We start from the raw sequence: 12,342 nt of genomic DNA, 5'->3' as shown, positions 1-12,342 counted from the left end.
AGTACCTTGCCTCAGAGAATCTCTTGATAAAGAAGTCCTTAAGATGGGCAAAGTTCGTGCGCTAAGTTGCATCTAGACTAGTGTACCAAATTCTCCCCTTATCACCTAAGCACAGATCGAAAGCTTGAGAGTGTTGTGCAAGGTTCGTGAGACCGTTTGCTTTGCAAACTTGTTCAAATTTCTCCACAAAGCTATATGGGTCATTGCTAGGTTCATACTTGTCTAGCTGCTTTTCTACAATAGGGATTTTAGATTGCCCCTTGTTGCGTGACCCCTAATCCCGAGAGTAATGCTGTGGCTAAGGCTGTTGCGCTCTGCTCAACAGACGTATTGTACATGAGCCGCTTGGCTACAAGTTCACTTAACAATAAGTTAGCCTTTGTTGCTCGTTCTCTCTTTGCATTTGGCCTTGCTTTGGCTGCACCAGCCAAGGCTAGCATCAAGTCTCGTACATGTCTACATCTTGTTGGAGTTTTCTAGCCTTTTGCTCGTGGTTATAGGCAATTATGCTCTCTAGCACCTTTCTAATCACCTTTCTTTCCTCTTCTAGGTTTGCTACCACTTCCTCTACTGGTCTGTCTTGAACTACTGTCCTAGTCAACAAGTCGTACTCATTGACTAACTCCTACACTAAGATTGGGAATTCTCCCAAGTTCGGTCCTCTCCTTGTCCGCCTCGTGATCCTGACAGTGCTCCCAATTCTAGCTCCACAAGGTCGTCAATCAATTTGAGTAGCTCCGACAGCGTCCGATTCTCTATATTGTCGCCTTCTTCTAGATCTTCGTGTCCTCTTAGGGTCCTACTAATAGTGCTCTCAGGCACCCAACTATGTTTTGGGATCTTCTCCTAATATTGGGTTTCTTGATGTTATTATATCTCCTAATGAGTTCCTTGTTATTGAAAGCAGTTGTCAAATCTTATTCACAAGTTGTGCTTCGTGCTTTCTAGTGCTTAGTGTGAAAATATGCTTTTTCTTTTCTTGTAGTGCACCTTTGGTAATAAAATCAAAAGTGAGGTGCGGATGCAGGCAATGCTCAATGCAAACTCCACTCTTCCCTTCACGTTCGTAGCCTGATATGGCTCTAAGCGTAGGTTCTGGCTAATCTAAGGTCTTATTGAAAGTCCATGCTGTGTTCTCTATTCTGCTTCAGGGTTGGTTGGTTGGTTACCAAAAGTCAAGTCAAGTTCTAAATTTGGTTTTCTCAATGTCTAGCTATTTGGGTGAATCCTTGGTTATCTTGTCTGGTCTCTAGCTTCTAAGGGCTAACTTGGGTTTCCAGGGGGTTAGAGATGTGAACAGGGTGGCCAGGACTGTAGGGCAGGTTTAAAACCCTCTATTTTAATTTTTGGTAAAGTGGTCCGATTTTGGGAATCAGACGGGCTAGTTCAATTCTGGGAATCGGACTGGTTGGTCCGATTTTCACACTAGAAACAGTGGTCTGATTATCGCAGTTGATCCAATTTTGAGACTCAGATAGGGTGGTCAAATTTTACTTTGGTCTGATTTTCCTAGTCGGACAGGGGGATTCGACTACTGTGATGGGTCGAGTGGTCCGATTGTGGCGCTAGGACCAATGGTCCAATTTTGGCAATGGGTCTGATTCTTGCAGTGGTCCGATTCTGGGAATCGAATCGGACAGGGTGGTCTAATTCTCGCAGTTAGATGGTCCGACTCCAAAAATCGGGTGGCCCTATTCTGGGAATCAGACGGGATTGGTCCGACGACGCGGACGACGGCCCGCGAGTTGCACGCGATGCCTCAAACCCAACGCCTACTCCATGGAATCATCCCGTGCCTTCCAAATAGGTGCAAAACAATACAAGGAAATGCCATGCAATACCTGGAATCACCGTGGCACTCAAATCGATTGGCATTCCAAAGATCTCCCTGTAGCTCTCTCTCTCTCTCTCTCTGTGGCTCTCAAGCTCACTCTCTTCTCATAAGGCAGAACGTCAAATGTGGTCTTTCCTAGTTCCATGGGCTTCTTATTGCCCCATCCTAGCCTGTTGTAACCTCAGAAACTAATCCCTCACACTCTTCCAGCCAGAACTCTGAATCTGTGCCCCTATTTCCCTGTTTCCAACAGCACTAGAACCCTTCTGTTTTCCTTCTTTTTCCTATCCTAACCTTAACCTAATGCAACAAAAAGCAAAACTAGAGATGGAGATGGATGGTCCTACTCTAATATTCAACAACAAATCAAAATACTTACTTGCTCCAAGGATTAAAACCTCCTAAATCTCCTAACTATCTCTAGCATTAGTTCACGATGTAAACCCTACTTCTGTGCTCGATTCGATGCGCGCAGCGCTCAAGGCTCGATTCCGTCGGTCCCGGCAACGGAACCAAAATAGAGGGGAGATACGGAGCTCTACCCCGAGACCTACGGACCACTTATTGATCAAGCGTTTCATGCCAAGTGGCCATGGCTACCTCTCACATAGTCGACACGCAATGCCTACCTTATGGGTGTAGTAAGCTTAACTTGATGCTCGATCAAGTTTCCTCCTCTCTCTTACACTTCGGTAGCTCCACGATCCTTGCGACAAGCTCAAGCAACCTCAAGCCTCTCCGTTAAGCTCCATCCTCCATAGCCACGCAAGAAAAGAGTAGAGAAGAGAAGAGAAGAGAAGAAGAGAATATGAAGAGAGAAGATGGGGAGCTTCTTCTCCACGATCCCTCACTCTCACACCCTCACTCCCTCAGTCCCTCACACCCCCTCAATCCCTCACTCAAGCACAAGCAAGAAGGCAAGAAACAAGAGAAGAAGAAGAAGAAGCTTTGGCTACACACAAGAATCAGCTTCTCATTCACTTTTGAACTTTATATACATGCCCTACTTTTTGGGCTATCATCCCCACTTTTTACATAGCTGGCCATTAGCCTAGGCCCTCTTTTCCTATTTTCCACCGTTCTAACTTATCCCATTCCCAACTAATGTATACAATTTGCACAAGAGTGAGCCTGACACTCTTTTACAAGGATTTGGGAGTGCTTTCACAATTAATGGTGCGCTTTTACTCTTTTCTTTTCTCGAGGTGACATTGAGGCCTTCTGGAGAGGTCGTCATTCAAATTTTCCAGGGTCTGACCTCCATCTGGGGTACCTTTTCCTTCCTTTGTCCTGTGCCCTTTCGGTTATCTCCTTCTTCCATTTTCCCGCTTCTCTGCTCCATTTTCCGATCCTCTGTGCTGCGTTAAACATCCTTCAAATTTAAAGAAGCTAAGCTTTTTGATATTGTAAAGGGGAAGCTAGTTTCAAGCCCATTATATCTTTTGTGCTTAAAGAGAACTTTGAACTATATAACTATGTCCCTAATATTAGTTTGATTCACAATTTGAAATGTGAATTTTCTCTTCTAGAGTGTTTAATCTACTCTTATTGTGGGATTTTTTAATCAACATTTACTCTAATCATTTTACATTATCCATAGATCATGTTTAACTTGACTAATAAAAAATCCTACTAAGAATATATAAACTAGCATATCTTGATTTATCAATTTTGATCAACCACCATCACTCACTCACACATGCGTGCGTGCACATACACGCACACATATACACACCGCACTAACTAACTAACTCACTCACTCTCTCTTTTGTCTTGCTCTCTTTATCTCATACACACACACACGCACGCACGCGCGCGCGTGCACACACACACACACTCACACACACTCACTCACTCTCTCTCTCTCTCTCTCTCTCTCTCTCTCTCTCTCTCCATATAAACAACCTTAGTGGAACATGCATAGGCACATGTTATATATACCCTTTGCAAAATTTCTCCCCTTGATAGATGTGTCAATTTTCACATGAATCAACCATAGAAATTCATTGTTAGAGACTTCTATAAAGTCTATCATTATAGACTTGATATCTCAAGTGGCTTGAAATGAAGGCCAGGTTGTATTGTTATCATGAATTAAGGCTCCGTAACTTGTCATGTTTCCTACATCTCAATCATTCGCTGTGATATGCATCAGCATATTTAAGCTTACTAGGTTGAATTTCTTTATTAGCATGTATAGTTGCTAGCGGCACCGTTAGCTAAAGGGAAGGGGACGCCATTGCCATGAGCGGCGGTGGCGGTGGTGGGAGATGCAAAGGATCCGAGGCCCATAATCTCACTAAAAAGTCGATGCACTTTATCATGGTTTATTGGAATAATCCTCACTTAGCATCTTATCCATCACCAAGAGTAAAATGTGTCCAACATAAAGAGTTGTAGAATATATTTGTGGGTATTAGCTATGAAGTACAATAACTTGTTTTTGCACCAAATTGCCAAGAGTACCAAGGGATAAAATGCGTCTCTCCTATTAAGATTGACTAGTTTCAAAATTTAGTAAGTTCCATTCTTTTACAATGCCTTGAAACACAGATGAAAATTACATTTGTCACATGTTATTGATGTGGATGGCCCAAAAATTTGCAATTAAGGAACACAAAATAGCACATGTAGAAGTTTCTAATCATTTGAATATAGGCTTGATAACCTTTTGGAAGGTGAAAGCCTAGTCCTACATATACATACATTGTTTGGTCCAACCTCACCATGATAAATTTATTACTTTTAAGAAACTACTTTTGAATTGTGACATTGGGTAAGTTGCTCATGAATATATGTGTGCATCACGTGGGTTCAAAATAAGGTAACTTTAAAATACCATTTTTTTACATACAGAAGGGTGTAATGAAAACACATTATTTATAGATTGAAAAGAGAAGGGTCATGTTTTATTTAGGGAAAATTCACAGATAAGGATATTTATAAATAGGCCTTGAACTCACGTGATGTAAAGGATACACATATAGTAACTTCCCCGAAATTGTTATCCTGAATTCCCTGAGTTAGATTTTATAATTTCCTACTCTTTACATATGCTTTGATCTCGAAAGTATTTTCTAGCGTTCATACTGTAATAATGTCACATGCTTCATGTATATTATAAATAGCCATGGCTAAGGGTGGTTAAGGTTTATTATGTAGTCATGTTCGTAGATTAAGATGTTGTTATTCCAAGTCCATGAGAGAGAATTTTGGAAAAACTTTATTTTTTGTAGACCATTGAAATATTGAGAGAGGGATTTACTAGAATAAACCATTTTTTCCAAGAGGTATTAAAGTATGTAAGGAAATAATTCAAGTGAAAAAGTTACAATGTGATAGTCTTGAAAAGTATTTTCAATTTATACTAGAAATGCTTATGAATCACTAAGATGCAATCTATAAACCCCCATCTTTCTACAATACAAGCATTTACAACTGTTTAATCATATGCATAAGAAACTAATAATTCCTAAAATTTGATGTGCTTTTAAAAATATCAATGTAGAAAAGGATTAATATTTTAGAAAAATAGTAATCTTTATATTTTGTAAAAAATGTATGTTGATTTCTAATATTTTCCCAAAAATTGGGTGTTTTGAAATATTTTTTAAGGGAATCTCCTTAGGAGAAATATGCAACTTACCCCCAAAAGGTTTGCAATGATGTTTTGAGAGAAAAAAAATGTGTTAATTATATTGATTTTTGTGGGACCAAATTCTCTACCTGAATAACCACTTTGCATGTACAGGCAATAACTATGCAATACACATAGTTTACTATGATATTTATGTGAGCTAATAAGTATAAGTGGGAAGCATTATATGACACAAACTTGATCAAATATTTAATGGTTAGATTTTGAGATCTACGTCCTCCAAAATTAACCCTCATGTAAACTATAAAAAATGAGTTGAAATTAAAATTATTAATTGAATTTTAATTTCCATGAAACTCAATGAGGAAACAACCTCTATTATGCTCTACCTATAGAAAATAAAATAGGTTAATTTGGACACCAAAAGTATGATTTACAACCCCTACAAAGTAAATTTCCTCCTTTGGGCTTCTAGTGTTCTTCCCTAAACCTAAGTCTACGGTTGGTGGCGGGCTTGATGATGATGTGGCATTCCACCTCATAAGCTTCCACTCTCTCCTTGCCTTAGTTAACTCTTTCCACATCATCCTCGAGTATATGCCATATCAGCAAATGCCAAGTCATTACACCAACTTGGCATGCCACATCATTGGTTAGACATATCACCATGCTAATGTGTCATTCTTCTCATCTATGCCACATCATCATATGCCAAGTCACCTTGTCACCCTTCTATTTATAGCCAAGTCATTGATGAGATGGAATCCTTGTCACCCTTGCACCTTATCATATGCCTTGTAATCATTTTTCCATGTACTCAAAAATCAACATCACAATTGAGCTATCAATGCTAAAAAATGTAACTTGACATATCTTTTTACTATTTTGATATGACAGTGATGTGGCATAAAAGAGTGACATGTTCTCAAGCCACATGGGCATGCCATGCATGGACATAGGCCACCTCATGATAGATGCATGCATGCCATGTGGCATGTATGTGAGGTGGCAATGCATGCATGGCTATCTTGGATGTATGCATGATAGTATAGAAAGTGGCCAATCATGCATGCATAGTGGACATTTGGTATACATGCATACATACAAGGTGGCCGTCCATCGGATTAGGTTGGATAAAGTGGTGGATGAAAATTCATCAATCATGCTCCACTATCCTAAGATCTAAACTTATATTTACATATAAAGATATATCACATGTTTATAGCAACTCAAGCTTGTTATTTTATCATTATATCTACATTAAAAGGATTAGAAAAGATCGACTCTCAACCAATGGCATGTTGCAAAATCTTGGAATTTGCATAAGATCAACTTGTGTCTTTGTGCATAAAATGAACATGTGATGTTGCATCCTACTACTAAGCAATAAATCTTCATTTTTCATAGTATCACTAAACTTCATAACCTTAGCATGACCACATGCTTGCAAAGCAATGCAAAGAGAAGAGCAATGGAAAAGGATGCATCCCTAATCACTTAGTTCTTGAAGATGAGAGAAAATGAGTCGCAAAAGAGTGTAAATGGGAGTGGAGGGCTCGGCAATGTGCTGCTACTATTGCTAATACCAAAGCATGATAAGCGATTTTGAATGAGTCTACTCCAATCATGCTAGAGGATGATCGACTTCCATCTTTGTCAAAGACGGCTATCTCCTTAGGGCTCACCTGTCTATGCCCATATGTTGTATCATTACTATCCACCTTCTCAATCAATCGAAGTGGTGTCAATACTCTTAGTAGTACCTACTTTGGAAAGCATGCCCAACATGGCGAGTGGCTAGAAGGAGAAAGGACTATTGAAAAGTCCAAATTACACTAATGTTGTAATACAATAATCAAGCAACACTTTGATGACTTGTCAATTTCTTGAAAAATAAGTCTCCTTTCCATGTTGATTGATCATGGCTCATTAGGAGAAGCTAGAAAAATTCTCAAGGTTCCAAGTCAATGAAAAAGGAATCCGAACTTTTCTTTGATTACATGTTTAAGAGCATCTTATGCTTCAATGAAGCATTGACAATCTTGCGATCTATAGAGCACTTATTGCTTCCATTTTGTAGAGGCGAGCTCAAGCTCAACCGCTAAGACCCATGAACTGCTTGTTGTTCAAGCATTTCAAGCGAGCATCAATGGCTACCTCTCACATAGGCAACTTGCTATCCCTCCCTACAAGTGTTGTGAGCTTACTTTAATGCCCGATTGAGTTGCCTCCTCTCTCAAACACACCAGTAACTCCGCGATTCTAGATGCAAGCTCAAAGCATCCTCAAGCCTCTTCCTCCATGCTCCATCCTCCATAGCCATGCGTGAAACAAGAGAAGAGAAGAGAAGAAGAAGAGGGGAGATGGCAGAGGGTTTCACCTCCAACATCCCTCACCCTCACACACTCACTCCCTCACTCACTCACACTCCCTCCCTCAAGCACTCACAAGCAAGCAAGCAAGAGAAGAAAAGAAGAAGAGTCCACTTTGCCACACACCAAACAATGAGCTCTCATTTGCTTTTTGAACTTTATATACATGCCCTAAAATCCCATGGGTATCCATCCCCTTTTTACATGGCCGGCGGCCATGGGCTAGGCCCCTTTTTTCCTTTTTCCCTAGCTTCCTAGCTTAGTCCTACCGCCCATTCATGGTTACAAATTGCATAAGAGGGATCCTGGTGTTCTTTTACAAAGGTTTTAGTTGCGCCTTTATATTTAAAGGTGCGCCTTCTTGTTTTTGACTTCTTGCAACTTCTATGGTTGCGTCTTGGACTCATGGTGGTTGTTTCCATGCATTTAGATTTTTTTAGGGCCCACTCTCTTATAGGGTGCCTTTTGCTTTTTTCTGCCTTACGCTTTTTCTCTTGATGCCTCTTTTTTCACTTCCTTCTCTTTGCAATAAACATTACCCCTCTCCTAGCTAAGTGCCAGACCCATTGCACTACTAGGTGTGGTAGTGAGTTGGACACTATGGCTAGGGCATCTAGGTGGCTTTTTGAGTTTGTATACAAGTCTTGGTTGAGGGTGTGTTGGAGAGATTTATGCCTTTGAAATTGAATATCATGTTGGACGGAACCCTGCGTGGAGAGAGGCAGATGTGCGGATTCATATTTAAAATTGAAGATAAAGTTGGACAGATCTGTCGTTTGGCCCTCCGTGGCTGCCTTCTCCTGCACTATTCCAAATGATCTTCTTCATTCATTTTTTGATTGGGGCTGCCTCGATCTGCCTCTGCCTTGTTTTGGCTTAATGGAAATGTTGTAGCATAAAATGGCCCCTCTCGTCTTGGTGGTAGTCTCGAGACATTGTGGTTTTGAGCTGATGAGGGTTCAATGAGAAAGGGTGGATATGTGAGTCGATGATGACAGGGCTGCAGAGGAATTGAGCTTGGGAAGAAACAAATCACCCGGTTAAGGTGTTGGAGGCCGTGGGCTTATTGCATGGATGATGGGGCTATCAAAGTCGGTGGTTGAGGCCTTTGTTTGTACCTGGAAAGAAAAGAAGGTGCACTACTTGGGGGTGTCTCTGCCTTACCGTGGAGTGCATGGTGCACGTGCTTGTGGAATTGGGAGATGGATCTAATCTTGGGGAAGCCCTTAGTGATGTCCCACACTTGAGGACCTAGTTTGTGTATAAGGGAGGTGCAGTGCAGGGGGCTTAGGGTGACGGGTCATCCTAACCATAGGCAAGAATTACCTTCCTAGGTATGTATTGCCCTTGATGTGCCCTAAGCATATATAGTGGGGAATCAAAAAGGGTTAGGGGGTTAGACACGGAGTCGGCCGATCGAGGTCAACAGGTGCACCTAACTTGAGAACCGCTAGGTGCAGTGATTGTGTTGTGGGGAATCAAAAAGGCTAGGGGTTAGACACGGAGCCCGCTGATTGAGACCACCAAGCACACTTAACTTGAGAAATCCTAGGTGTAGTAACTATGACCCCTGCACATCCTGCTATGTCTATATGTGATATCTCTTTTCATTTCCATGTTCTATGATTGCCTTTTTGCTTTGTACCTCCTTGTCTTTCTTTTTCTTCTTCTTCTATTCTTTATCTTTATCTTTTCTTTTCTTTTCTCTTTTTTTTGGGTCCAAGTTACATAGTCGTGACAGAAGTTAGTATTCATCATCAGAGTGAGGTGGAGAAGGGGGCCTAATAGATTTGTTAAGGAATTGGTAACTTTGGAGGTACCCCTTGAGGTTTAGGCAGACCTGAAGGGTGGTGTTGGAGAGGAATGGACAATTGCAGTGGGTGAAGTGACTTTCATTCATATCCTCTAGAAGAGCTAAGAAAATTGAAGGTAATAGAGTAGCTCACATAATTAGTTGGAACCATAGCGCAACTATCTATAGCGTTAGGATCAAAATGGAGTACTAGGAGGCCGCGCTCCTATGGGGTGGGGTCTTGCCTAAGGAGTATCTTTAGTAGTATAAAGTAATTACAAGTAGTAATAAAGGCGGGTTCAGGGCATGAAAATAATTCATTAGTGAATTGGATTAGGATATCATGCAAGTTCTCTTATGTGAAGACGATGGCATCTTCATATGTAGTACAATGAGGATTATAAATTAGGAAAATCATAGCAGCCGTGGACACTGGAGTCAAAATCCACTCCCACCCTTTGAGGGTAGGGCATAAAGGTTGGGTTATTCCGCTTGAAGGGTTGAGTGTTACAAAAGGCCATCCAAGTGTCCAGGTTGGTGTCACAGACCCTTCTTCTCCATTTAGGTTGACATTTGTAGCCAGGCACCGACCTTGGAACTTCAAAAACCTTATTCTACCAAAATTTGGTATCTTCAGTGGCCCATAATGTTGGGTTATGCTCCCTCTCCTCCAGCCATTTCTATTCGAGCCTGCTTCCAATGTTAATCACCTCCTCCACCACCTTGATGGGAAAAACCCTACGCAAGGTGGTGGTGAACTAGAAGTTAAAGTTAAAGGGCTCCTAGATGTTTCTTGCCTCTCCTAGATTACAAGGTTGGCATGGAAGCTTGCTGGGGCATCATCCTCACATGGTGGGATAGGTGCATGGGGTGACCTCACTCCCTTGGCATTCCATTTTCTCCTTGTCTCCTCTACCATTTGTTTTCTTCTTTCCCACATTATCACCTTTCTTTCTATGGAGGTGTCTGCATCTTGTTGCTCTCCAGGCTGCAAGGAAGGAGGTGATGGGACAGGCTCTTCTTCATGTGGTCCCATTCCAAAGTTCACATCCACCTCCCTCTTCTGGCTTGGCTCCTACTGCTCTTCTTTGATGAAACTAAGTGGGTCCACTTCTTGCGAAGTTAGGCCTGCCAATAGGAGATAATGGCATTGCTCTTCTAGGCTTGGGCCAACTCCACTAGGTTATGGCAACATTTGTAGTCCTACTTTCAGTGCTCTATGAGGCATTCCCAGTTTCCCTTTCACGGCCTCTATGGAATCTCCCTCCTATGCCTAGGTGATGTCCAATAGAGTATCTAGAAGGCGCATTGCTGCATTTGGAAACTCACTTGGGCAACCTTCACTCTAGTTTTTGCAAGTATTTTTTCTTTTTGTACTTGAGCGAGATGGTGTGCCAAGGCTTTAACTCTTTGTTCATTCTAGTTAGCCCATTCTTCTGCTCTCCTTTTCATTGCTCTTCCAGGATTGGGCCAACTCCACTAGGTTATGGCAACATTTTTTATCCTACTTTCAGTGCTCTATGAGCCATTCCCAGTTTCCCTTTCATGGCCTCTATGGACTCTCCCTCTTATGCCTAGGTGATGTCCAATAGAGTATCTAGGAAGGTGCATTGTTGCATTTGGAAGCTCACTTGGGCAGCCTTCACTCTAGTTTTTGCAAGTATTTTTTGTTTTTGTACTTGAGCGAGATGGTGTGCCAAGGCTTTAACTCTATGTTCATTCTAGTTAGCCCATTCTTCTGCTCTCCTTTCCATTGCTCTTCCAGGCTTGGGCCAACTCCACTAGGTTATGGCAACATTTGTAGTCCTACTTTCAGTGCTCTATGGGCCATTCCCAGTTTCCCTTTCATGGCCTCTATGGACTCTCCCTCCTATGCCTAGGTGATGTCCAATAGAGTATCTAGGAAGGCGCGTTGCTGCATTTGGAAGCTCACTTGGGTAGCCTTCACTCTAGTTTTTGCAAGTATTTTTTCTTTTTGTACTTGAGCGAGATGGTGTGTCAAGGCTTTAACTCTTTGTTCATTCTAGTTAGCCCATTCTTATGCTCTCCTTTCCATGTCTCCAAGGCTTTCCCCTTGCCTCTGAGCTAGGAGTGCTAGCCTTCATTCTTGATCTTCAATTTCTCCCTTTAGCTTCTACTGCTCTTCTTATGCCGAGGTAGCTTCTTGGGTTAATCTTTCCACCTCTCTTTCATACATGTGAGCTACCCACAAGAAGCTTCTTCAGAGCACCCCACAATCTCTCAATTTCTCCATTTCAGCTTGTAGATATTCAGAGCACCCCACAATCTCTTCATTGTGCTGTCATAGGCATTGTATGGCCTCAATTTCTTCATCTAGTCACACCTGCCATTCCACTTCTGTCTCTTCTTTAGCTTGTAGCTGCTCCTTTAGCTCATGAACTTCCCTTTGGGTCATGGCTATTTGGTGTGTTTTCTCTAGTTGGAATGCAGCCATGGCCTCTTTTTTGGCTTCTAGCTCTACTACCATGATTTTTTCTCCTCCTTGGCTTTCTCAAATTGAGAAAGAAGCTCCTTGGCATACTCATCGTATTCTTCAAGTAGCCTCTTTGTTGCGGGAATGGAGGTTGTGGAGCCTACCACCTTTTGCCTCTTCAGGTCTTGCCTTCTCTTGTTTCCTCCTCTTCTCTTCTTTCTTTTCTAGTGAAATTTTCTTCTTCATCTTCTTAGCCTTTCCCCAACAAGTCTGCTCTTCTTGTTCCATGTTTTCTTTTTCCTCACTCAGTGT

The sequence above is a fragment of the Lygodium microphyllum genome, chromosome 9, assembly GCF_053477565.2.
Source record: "Lygodium microphyllum isolate KBCC chromosome 9, Lygodium_microphyllum_v1.1.10, whole genome shotgun sequence".
NCBI classification, from domain to species: Eukaryota; Viridiplantae; Streptophyta; class Polypodiopsida; order Schizaeales; family Lygodiaceae; genus Lygodium; species Lygodium microphyllum.
Note: the sequence above shows the minus strand (reverse complement) of the source record.